Below are 12,377 nucleotides of genomic sequence, written 5' to 3' on the forward strand. Positions count from 1 at the left end.
GTCCATGGAACTTCTCCATGGGTCTGACAAGCCACTGGAGAAAGGCTGTTCATACTTCTCTTGGGAATAAAAAATAAGTGAACAGAAGAAAAGAAAACCGGTTGAAAAGGGAAGCGGCTCTCAGACGAAGTATACTTGGCTTCAGTAGTCAAACAATTGCGTTGCATATTTTTCCCACTGGATCAATTAGGTTTTTTTATATAAAGAAAAGCACTGGATAAAAATTATAATAGTAGGAGTAATAGAAATAGTTGATATTAAATATTTAAATAAGTAATTATTTACATAATTGATAGTAAAGTCTTTAAATGTAGAGGGAGGGGTGAGAGGGTGTGATGTTCAATAGCTTCATTTTACCGTATCTCTGGGGTGTTCCAACCCAGAGAATTCTAACCTCTTGATTTTTAATCTTTGTTAAGAGGTGACCTCTTGCTTTGTTCTAATCACCTTTGGGACATCTAGGTGTCTGTCAGAAAAGGCCCAGAAGCCTGCGATTAAAGACACAGAATGAAATGAGCGTTGTTTTTATTTAATGGGTGGGGAGGGAGAAAACACATCATACTTTCCTGCTCCACCTATAGCCAGTTCTTTGCGTGTTAGAACACAGTAAACTGTCCTAGGGGAAGGTTCATGGGGCAGAGGACCTGCTTCGTAACTTTAGTAAAGTCACACATTTCTACCTTTGTCTCCCTATTTGGTAACCACAGACAAAGTTGGGCATCTCACTGTCAACAGATGGGAAGTATCTGGGCAGGGGTACCCAGCCTGACACGTTGCTTGCATCTGGCATATAATTTGGTGCTAACTAATCCCCTCTGCCCTCATGCAGGCTTGAGATGTATAGAGTCAAAGCCAAGCATTTTCACCATCTCACCTTGGTCTCCAAAGACTCTTTTTAAGGGTCTTTAGACCCTCTGGGAAGCAGGCTTCACCTGAGTCTTCAGACGCTGATAGGTGAGTTCTTTTGCCTTGAACACATGCCTGGGCCCTTGGAGGCTTTCTCTTCTATCCAGAGAATTCTTTTTCCCTTTTGTGGAGCATAGCACAGGAGAAAAAAACAGAGCCGCCCCAGAGCCGGCAAACAGGAGACCATGCCCTTGGGCCTGCAAGAGGGCCTCAGGCCACATCCTCCTCCCTAATCTCTTTGGGTTCTTTTCATAGCCAAGAATTAGTTCAGGATAACTCTTTTTATTTTATATTGATTGCATCTGAAATCATTTTTCCCAAACTTCTCACCTGCTCAGGGCCTGGCCCTTCCCTAGTCTCAGGTGCCTTTAGCTCCCTGACACTCCTCCATGCCTCTGACAGGGGCCCCCATTCACCCTGCTGTTGCCCAGAGAGTCAGTGAACCCCCTCAACCCTCCCCAACACAACACACTGGAAAGACGCCTTGTGGCCTCTACAGAATTCAGGCCCCAGTTGGAAAACTGAGCTCTCACCCTATCTGCCTAGACCTGCTGTACAAGCCCCTCTCCTTGGGGTCTTGCCAATTTCCCTCTTTCCTTGTTTGTTTCCTCTTCTTGGGCTAGGACATTTGTTTTTTTACAGAATAATTCAATTCCTTTTTGTCTTTTTGCTTCTGGAGACTTTTGTGCCTGTCCCCCACATTTTCTTTTCTTTTACCTTTTTCCATTCTTCTGTGGGTATCCCCCAAGGATTCAGACGTTTGAGAAAATAAAAAGCCAAGGAAATGTTAGGTTATTTCTGTTTTCTACCCAGTCACATCCTTCTTTCACTGGGGTGAGGAGGTAGGGGGCTACGGAGGGGGTGAACTGTGAGGAAAAGGAAGAAAGAAATGTAAGGCTTGAGACAAAAATGTCATACCACACAGTATTACCCAGCCCCATTCATAATATGCAATCAAATTATCATAATAAATTTAACAATACCTCTTCTAGGAGTTCCTCAGAGGCCTGGGGACAAGAAGCGGGTGGAGAGAAGAGAGGGAAAAGGCAGAGGGACTTCCCGTCCCCTTCCTAGAGGCACACGTGCCTATTTTCTAGGCTAAACCCTTCACAGGTGGGCAGGATGTTGGTCCTGCGTCCCAGCCCCCACAGAGCTGAGACAGGGAAGGGAGCAAGCCCAAGAGCGCCTGGTTTCCAAGAGCATGAGTCTGGAGGCAAGATCTGGGCCCTGTTTTATCCCTGTCCCCAGGAGAATCCCCCAGACCTATTCCATCCACTTCCTTTTTGCCAGAGGGAGGAAGTAGACTCTGTTCTGCCCTCCACACCCACTAGCCTCAGGCAAAAAGGGTTGAGAAAGCAGGAGCTCAGCCTCTAGCTACAGAAAACTTCCTTCCCCACCCCTTAGAAAGAGATGGTCCAGTTAGGGGCACGGTGCCGGATAGGAAGTGTTTCTCAGATGTGAACCTTCTCCAAAACAGGAAGAAAAATGATCTTCTGTTTCTATCTAAGCAACAAGACTCTATAGGTCCAAACCAAGAAGAACCATTTAATACAAAGCGGGGGGGGGGGGGAATAAAGTTCAAGTATACAATAAATAGGGAAGCTTTTTATTTTCTATAAATCAATATGACTTCACCTTTGAGACCCACCCCACCGGGGCTGTAGGAAATTGTACCTGCACTGGAATCCTAGGGCCCTCCACCTGCCCGTGTGGCCCTGGCCCTCTGGCAGAGCTGCCCTAGGTCTCCTGTGCTGAAACCCACTATGCCTTCCTCCCCCTTCCAGGGGCTATATTGAGGCATGAGAGTAAAAAGCAGAGCTAAAGATCTGTCCTAGCCACCCTGTGTAGGCATTAGCCAGGCCGCAGATGTCTCTGCTATCTGTATGCTCCTCCCTTGACATGCGCGGGGCCTAGACTGTAGGCTTGTAACTTCCTTAGGCCTCCGTTGCCTCTGAGGGCAGGTAGCTCAACCGGTCTCAAGGGTGCCTGCCAATCTGACCTTCCCCTTGAGTCCTGGGACCTTCGGATCATGTCATCCCTCACCCAGTTTTATGACCCTCACAGGCACTCTAGCCCTGAAAAGTGGATAAAAGAGAGGCAGGAGATTCAGGGGGGGCTCGGTTTTTTGAGACACTAGTCTTCCGAGTATCCGCGGCGGGAGAAATAAAGCCGCTTCCTCTAATCAACTGGTGCCTGGAGTCTTCTGTCTGCATCGCTTTCCTGCTACAATACATGCACCCCACCCACAGCCTTCTGGGGGACGTCAGACTTCTCTCTGCCCTATCCCCAGCCTACGAGGGAGGACTTTCTTTCCCATCGGTGCTTTCCAAGTCATTTTGCTCCCTGTCAAATGAAATCCTCCTGTGAGCCTGGCTTTTGAAACAAAGAGCCAGGAATGCTCCTGGCACTATATTCCTCCCTGCAGGAAATGAAGCTGAACCTAGGATCTGCTTGATGTGAGGCAAAGGAAGGGAAAAATACAGGGAGATGAAACAGGGAAACAGGCTGTCATGTAACACAGAGCCCAAGGCACCTCAACTGCCCTGATCACAAGCAGGAAGTGGTGACAGATTAAGTTAAGAGGCGGAAGCCAAGATGGCTTGACCTTGCAGCTCATTAGCCCCTAGTTGTGATACATCAGCATGCTGATGACAGTTCCTGGGAGACCTTATAAAGAAAGGGGAAGGTTCCCAGTTTGGGGAAATCCACTGCCCCTCTCCTCACCTGCTTAGCCTACAGTTAAGCTAGTGCTTGAATTAAGAAAAAATAAAAAGAAAAAAAAAACCCAAAGTGCTATTCTCCTCAGCAGGGAGAACTCCCGTCTACACTGTCTGTAGAGTAGATCTTCTAGATTTCCTAAATAACACTTGCTTCTGCTTCATACCGTCAGCTTTCTGGGGAGGATGGCTGACCAGAAGCAGCTGTCGTCAGAAGCTGCCATCCAGAAGGAGGAAAATTGGACTGAAGTGAACTCGGGGTACTTGGAATTGGGGGAGATATCGCAAGGAGAAGAAACCAAGGCGGTCAAAAACCCCACTGAGACAAAGCGCTCCTGAGTTCTTTCTTGCATGAAGCCAATGACCTGCTTGGACTCCGAGTGGATCACCGCGTTAGGACCACTCTCCTGTGACAAAGGAAGAAGCGTTAATATACTGTTTCTCATTCAATCACGCTGCCTTCAGAAGGAGTTACAATTCCTGTCGCGATTGGTGACCTGTAGAGCTAATCTTCTGCTGTCTTTTAAGTTTGGCTCACAGTTTGTGATTTATTTCAGTCATTTTAAAAGTATTCCTCCCTTCATTAAAAAAAAGATGTCTTACCACAAAGTGCTACCAAATGAGAATATATTTGCGGTATTCTCAGGACAAACCGATTAATCTTAAGTACTATTAAGCGGAATTATGCTTTGGAGCCTTTCAGTTTCCTATTACCTAACAAGCCTCATACCTTTTGGAAAATGACCACCTCTTCCAAGGAAGCCTGCCCTGGCCGCCTCAAGGCAGACTGATCCTCAGGCTTAATTCCTATCACTCTTGTGATAATTCCTTATAATTTGAACAACCTAATCCCGTATTGTTTTATTGCCAGCCTTTGACCTCCCCAGAGCACACAGTCCAGCCTACCTCACCCTATAATACAATGTGAAATTGTTAAGGCCTAGTTGTCCCCTTCAGTCTCCCAGAGCCTTGTACACAGTAGGGTTCTTTAAATATTTGTTCAGTGAATGGATGCCTTCTACAGTCTTAACCCACCACCATTGCCATTAGTGCTCTCTCTCTTGTTTTTTCCTTGGAAATAATTCAGCAAAAAATTTATTTGGGGTTTATATTCACTCATAGAAAGTAATGGAATGGCCCCAAACTTTTCTTCTTCCTATGAAACCAAACAACTGAAGAACAAAATGTTGTTTAAGGCATTGATTAATGTTCTAAATAAAATATTTAAATGTGCAGCTATAAATAACTCTGGCATTATGCAGATGTGTATTTCTATTCCTTACATTTGTGACTTAATGCTGTTGATTCCAGAATGTCAAAGAGTTCTCCAGGGTTCTTCATTTCAACATAAATTCACATCTTTCTGAGGTTGTGTAGTTGTTTTTTGCCTCAGGCATTTGCAAATAACTCAGAGGGTCGTTGGTAAAGGGAGTTTACAAATTAATAACAGATTATTATATTAGAAAAAAATTTAATGTTATCACACTCTAAGTGAGCAAAATAATCCTCATTTATCTTGAATGATTTCAAATAATAACGATCTTTAGAATTCATTGAATAAACATGACTTTCCTGAATAGGTTGTGTGAGATTTTTGTTTGAATTTTAGACTCTTATATCTTTCTAAATTTATTTCTAAGTCATCAAAAAATTTGAAATATTTCACATGAAGGCAATGGATGGATGTGACTCGTATGCCATCTCAAATCTATAAAATGCACTAGCAATTTAAAACTGAGATAGTTTTGTTTTAAGGGTGTTTGCAGCACTCCAGCTTAGGTTAACATACATTCATAGAAATGACCAGGCAAAAAGCTGCCGTTGTGATCAGTATTCTGTTGAGGCAAGAAAGTAAAAGCAGAGCTAAAAGAATCTGTCCTAGCCGCCCTGTATAGGCCTTAGCCAAACCGCAGGCGTTTCTGTTGTCTGTTTGTCCCTCCTTTGACATGCGCTGGACCTAGATTGTAACTTAGTGACTTCCCTGGACTTCAGTCGCCTTTGAGGGCAGGTGGTCCAACGGGTCTCAGGGGCACAGGCCAATCTGACCTTCCCCTTGAGCCCGGGACCTTGAGGATGATGTCATATCTCCCTCTGTTTTATGACCCTCACAAGCACTCTCGCCCTGAAAAGTGGATAAAAGAGAGGCAAGAGATTGAGTGGGGTGGGGGTGGGGGGCTTGGTTTTGGAGACACAGGTCTTCAGAGTTCCCCCCAGCCGGAATAAACCTGCTTCCTCTAATGAACTGGTACCTGGAGTCTTCTGTCTGCATCGGTTTCCTGCTACACTGTCTCCAGAAATCTTCCAAGATACTTCCCACCTGCCTGGACCACTACCCTTTGTCCGGGCTCCTTTCACATACTAGATCCTTCTAAATTCCTGTCCAGCTCACCCCAGATTCAGTCTTTCTTCTGTTCCCGTTCTCCGTAAAGCCCCTTAAAACCATAGTTTGGGATCTGCTCTTTATTCAATAAATATCTTCCAAGAGGCCTTCCTCGGGCCACCCATTGCCAGGCCCCTGAACACAATGAGAGAGAAAGAGCTCCTACTAAGAGCTCTTAACGTTCAGAAAATGACAATTACAAAACTGAGTGACCGCTGTTACCCACAGGTCATTGGAAGGCCTCCTAGTCCGGCCCTGGAGTGGTAGAAAGGCTTCTGGAAAGCTGATCCCCATAGCATGACCTCCAAGAAATAGCACACATAAGAGAGAGACCCTGCTAGGGACTCTAGGGGCTAACCAGGCAAACTGGAGGGTCCAGAGCCCCACAGAGCAGCTGTGGTAGGGCCAGAGAAATACTGTTTTATGGCCATAGCTATTCTCCACTCCTATGAGAGCAAGTAAGAAGCCCTGTGCAATGTAATTATTATATCTAGGTACTTTGAGTTCTCTAAGAAACACAGGCCCACTTATGATCATTTTGGAAAATTCTTTTGATGTTGACATTATCTTGCCTCTCTTTCCTAAGTGACTAATGCTACTCAATTCTAAATATTGTATCCTCGTGACAGAATGAGAGTGAAAAAGGCAAATGATAGGGCAGTGCCTGTGGCTCAAAGGAGTGGGGCGCCGGCCCCCTATGCCCGAGGTAGTGGGTTTAAACCCAGCTCCGGCCAGAAACTGCAAAAAAAAAAAAAAAAAAAAAAATAACTTAGTACTATTTTGAAAATAGTTGTGACTTCATGGACACCCGAAATACTCTTGGAGACCTACGAGGGTCACTGGACCATATTTTGAGAAGTGCTAACCTCGAGTATAATCTTAAAATAGATGCTAAGAACGCACCTGGATGACATCAGCCTTGGGCACAGGAGCGAAGCTTAATCTCATATTTCCTAAGTACATAGACATTCAGACTCTATCTATAGTAATAAGATTGGTTTTTAAATAAGCTTATTTATATCTAAACGAGAGTTGTCCTTCAAAGCAGTCCTTTTTAGGATCTAGCTATTTCAACTACTGTCAGTTTGATTAAAAGTTTGCAGTTCTTCAAACATGCAAAGTCCAAATCAAACTCATTACATTGTATAGGCAAACTTGGTTTGGGCCAAAAAGATAGTCAGGAGTTGGATAAATTACTTATAGCGCTAGGCTCCAAATAACTTCCAATTCCTGAAAAAATTAAATCTGTCTTGAAGGACGTGAACTAAAATAAAATGTTAAGGCTCCCCCTCAGTGATTCACTGAACCCTTTCTTACCTAAAAGGATCCCTAAAACTGAGCGGCTAACCTTGAGAAAGGAGATCAGACGTGCCTCATTGTGCCCTCTTCCCTTCTTAGAGATGTCCTCTGACTCATTAACAGGCCCACTGGCTATTCAAGACCTACCTGCAGGTTTTAATATACATAACAAACCACTGAAGTCTGCCTGATACTTTGCTCTAATTAGCAGACCCTTTATCTTAAGCATTCCTTTTCACTGGCTTCTGGTCTTTTTAACCTAACTCTTTCAGCCAATTGTCAGATAAAGAATCTATAAACCCACCTATAAGCCTGGCAGCTCTCACTTCATCTGGCTCACCTTCTTGAGCCAAACCAATGTATGTTTTGCACATATTGATTTATGACCTCACCTGTAATCCAGGTGAGGATTACACCTAAAATGTATAAAAACTATAACCCCACCACCTCAAGTCCACTTGCTCAAGACTTCTTGAGTGTGGTTCCAGGTCATAGTTCCCAAATTTGGCTCAGAATAAATCTCTTTAAATTATGTTACAGAGTACGGCTTCTTTCCCATCAACAAGGACACCAATGTGCTATCAAAAAGGGTATTAAAATTATCCCACCTGGACGGCTCCCGTAGTTCAGTGGGTAGGGTGCTGGCCACATACACTGAGGCTGGCGGGTTCGAATCCGGCCTGGGCCATCTAAAAACAACAATGTCAACTGCAAGAACCAAAATAGCTGGGCGTTGTGGCAGGTGCCATAGTCCCAGCTGCTTGGAACGCTGAGGCAAGAGAATCACTTAAGCCCAAGAATTTGAGCTTGCTGTAAGCTGTGACACCATAGACTCTACCCAGGACAATAGCTTGAGACTCTGTCTCAAAAAAAAAAAAAAAAAAATTCTCCCACCAATAATTGGAGTGTCTATATTGTATCAGGTGCCTAGTTCAATGCTGAGGATGGAAATGAAAGGCACAACCCCTCCCCCCATGAGGAGTTTATAATCCACACAAACAGACAGAGAAACCGGCAATTAAAATCTGTAAGGATGGTTGGTCTTTATAGTGAAGTGATAGAGAAATTATTAGCTCATAGTTCATGGTAAGGACTAAACTCAACCTCTCTCTCTGCCTGCTTTCTTTCTCTGCCTTACTAGCAGACTTACTAGCAGCAACCCCCACCCCCACCCCATGGAGCTCCCTTTTCACAAAACACTGAGGACCCCAGCAGATCAAAATGGAACTGTGAATTCTTCTCTTCACATTCACCAGGTCCTTTGTCTTTTAGAATTTGTTCCTATAGCCTCAAGTGGTTCCTGAAAAGCTCCCGGAGGAACAATGAGGGTGTGAACATCAGACCTAATCAGAAACACCTGTAAAAATGTCTGTCGTTAACCTGGCCAGAGGAAAAGTGGATACAGCATTCAGGTTCACAATACCTTGTGAATTAGGCTGCACTTACCTTTTGTCTTCATCCCCCTTAAATTGAGCTAACTGCTGGACCTCAGCAGCGGGCATTCTTTCTTTCTTTCTTTCTTTCTTTCTTTCTTTCTTTCTTTCTTTGGGTACCACACCATCTCTCTTTTCTGTCTCTTCCCCCACTCTCTTTCTGGTTCTCATTCTCTTTATTTTTCTAAGAAGATAAAATCTGTACCTTTATATCCTAATCTTGGTCTAGAGAAATGCTTTTTGTGAGCCAGGCAGAGCAGCTACTGAGCTTTCCACCCTAACAATATCCAGTGTAACAAGTGCTGTCTATCATGGAGGGGGCTTCAGCTGTGTTGCAGGCTGCTACCTCACTCTGGGAGAAAGAAGAAGAGTAAGAAAGACTCCCTAAGGTCCCTCACAGCTGAGTCCTGAGGGACCTGAATGAGTCAGGTTGTGTTGGGCTGGAGGAGGTGGCACGTAAGTGAGGGGGACTTCCAAAGGAACAGCAGATGCACAGACCTGGAGATAGAAGAAGAACTCGTGGACTACTTGGGGAGCTTGCCAGTAATTCAGATTGGCGGCAGCAGAGACAAGCAACTATGAGGCAGGAAGGCACACAGGCCCTGAGAGGCCCACACTCTTGGGTTTTATCCTGAAGGCCAAGATGTATTGACATGTTTGCATTTAAGAAAGATCACTTTGAGCTTCCACCATGTGCTATTCCTCTTGCCAGACTGAGAAAAACAATAAAGATATGGGCCATCCCTATCCCTGCCCAGGTCACGACCAGCAGTCACATTAGGTTAGCTGGGGTCAGGTCTTGGCTTTGACTACCACGTAGGCCGTTACAGGAGATAAGCCAGTCACCTTTGCTGGAAAAGTCATTAAAGCATATGTATGACGCAGCTGCGTGATCTAGGGAGAGATCAGGGTTGGAGGTTTCTAAAGATTTCTCCAAGTCTTTATCTGTGAAATGAAGATACTCAACTTTTTGTTTCATTTTGGAAGACTAAATGGGATGTTTGTACACTGCCTAGCAGAGTACCTGGTACACAACAGGTACTCAAAAATGGTCACCGTTCTGTATCTACGCATTATTAATCAGCCCATGACTGGTGGACCCATAGCAAGTGCAAAACCAGACACAGCTTGAAATATTGGCACCCAACGGGTTGCTCATTTAAATGTTGCCTGTTATAATATCCAAACTGGGTTGGTTGGGTTTTTTATTTTTAATCAAGAAAATGTGATTTGTGGTGCCATTCAACTCCTTGCAAGATGCAATCAGGATGAGGTAAAAATGGGGAAATGAAAGTAATATGCAACCATACTGGGTTAAGATTCCTCTTCTTGGGTTGCTTTGGGCTCTTCCTCCTGCAAGACGGTGAGTCTCCCAGGCTCTGCGCTGATGGATGCGTGTCCTGTGGTCAGGACAGAAGGCTTGTGGTCCAGACTGGAGCTCCCAACCCAGCCACTATGAACCAAGTTTGACCCCACAAAGGAAAGGAAAACAGGAGAGACATTGGATTGGATCTTCCAGAAGGTCTTTGTTGCAATTTTCTCCATCATTTAAAAAAAAATAATAATTACATCATCAAATAAAGACAATAGCAGCACAGCTTATTGAAATGTTACAAGCAAATTTGTTTTGTACTTTTCCTAAGAACATTACGAAATCCCCCTCCCCCCGCATTATTTTCTGTAAAATGCCTTGTTTTTTTTTTTTTTAAGCACCATGAAATCCTACAGAGAAAGATAGGTAAAACACCTCCACACATGGGTTTATCATCGTTGTCACTGAGTCCCCTGCCTGTGACTCTGGGATGGGGAAGAGGCTGGAGGCTGGCATGGGGGGTGGTTTGCATATCGCTTCTAGGCACCGCTGCACCTCCTCCCTTCAAGCTCCCACCCAGGCCGCAGAGGAGAGGTTTTGCGGTTATCCTCTGCAGCACGGGTCTGTTGCATCAGTGGAGTGGGAGCCCTCTCAAGGAAATTTTTTTTTTTTTAATGCACAGGAAACTATCTGATATTTTTCACCTAAGAGCCAAGAACACAAAGTAGATTCCAAATCTTAGGCACCTGTGAAAACGATAATCATGTTCAGTAAAATCAGAGACACCTCTCATTCCACCTGCTAATGTCACATGACTTACACACTGCCACAGGAGGACTGAGGTTTGTATGGAGTATGGGCAGGTTGGTGACCTGCACCACCGAGACAGTGCAAGAGCAGAGCAGAGAGCTTCACGTACAGCCGCGTAAGCTAGCATGCTGGTCCCAAGTTTCCATAGGAGAACTAACAGCATCCACAAAGCCACGGTAAGGGGACCTTTGTTTCAGAGGGTCGCCATTTTTATTTTTAAGACCATTACTGACTAGCTCTTGCACTATCTTACCGAAAGCTCCCCCTGCTCACTCAGCCAGAGTTTACGCATAATGGCATCATAACAGTGAGAAAGAAGACCCCACTTGAAACACTGAGCAGAATGCAGAAAGCAGAGGTATGGAACACAACACTGGCTTGGTCTTGCTTTCTTACTTGGGGGGCCCTGCATGTTGATTGTCCTATCCCTTTCCTGTGGTTCAGAAGCCACAGAACACATGGGACGGTCACATTCTCACCCAATCCAGTGAGTAAAACCTGCCTCTCCCAAGCTCTGGCCACACTGTCAGTAATCCTCAAAACCAAGCAGTCAAACAGACATGCAGCACTGACTAGCCGGGAAATGCCATCATCTCAGAGGCAGGCGAGCAGTGGAGGGGGGTGGGGGTTGCTGATTGTTTAGGGAGAAGATGGTCAGCCTCGATAGTGAAATAACAGAAATATTATAAACTCATAGCTTTAGTAAGGGCTAAACTGAAGCTCTCTCTGCTCTCTGCTTTCTTTTTCCTCTCCTTAACTGACTGATGGAAAAATCCAACAGGAGCCCAGCAGACAAAAGGGAAATGTAAACTTTCTTTACGAATCACTAGACCTATTGACTAAATCAGCCTTTCAGTATTTGTTCCCATAGCCACAGGTGGTTCCTAAAAAGCAACCAGACAGACAAGGGGTAGGGGGCAAACTGCAGATCTCAAATCCTGCCTAAAATCTTATCTTCAGGGCAAGATCACGACAAGATCTCTAACAGCCACTTCTGCTAAGAAGAAGTTTTACACAGCAGATTCACTCATCTGTCTGAGGCCCCAAGAAGAATAGAGGGAGCAGAAGTGGCACTTCGCAGAACTCTGTTGATTTGACTATAGCCACAAATCATCCTTCCCTAAATAAAGAGTCTGAATAACTGGTTTTCTAGGCTAACACATCCTTTTTCCACCTCTGTGTGTTGGCCCTTTCCCACCTGAAAAAGCAAATAAACTTCTTTCTATCCTAATCTTTGGAGAATTTTTTCTCAAAACCCACAGAGCACCTACTGAGCTTTCCACCCTAACAATTAGGACAACATGGAATGGTCCCCACAGAACCCAAAGCAGCCATTTCCTCTGTGTGTGTGTGTGTGTGTGTGTGTGAATGAGAGGTGTCTGTCCATAGTGCATTAATCCATGAAGTAATCCAAGGGAACCGTAAGTACAATTTACTGCAAATAGCAACAGCTTAAAATTCCTTAGTCTTAACACCATGCAAAAAATGCCCACATAGCAAGAGCCCTCGGGGTGACAGTG

The sequence above is a fragment of the Otolemur garnettii genome, unplaced genomic scaffold (assembly GCF_000181295.1).
Source record: "Otolemur garnettii isolate 467f Iridium unplaced genomic scaffold, OtoGar3 scaffold00020, whole genome shotgun sequence".
NCBI classification, from domain to species: domain Eukaryota; kingdom Metazoa; phylum Chordata; class Mammalia; order Primates; family Galagidae; genus Otolemur; species Otolemur garnettii.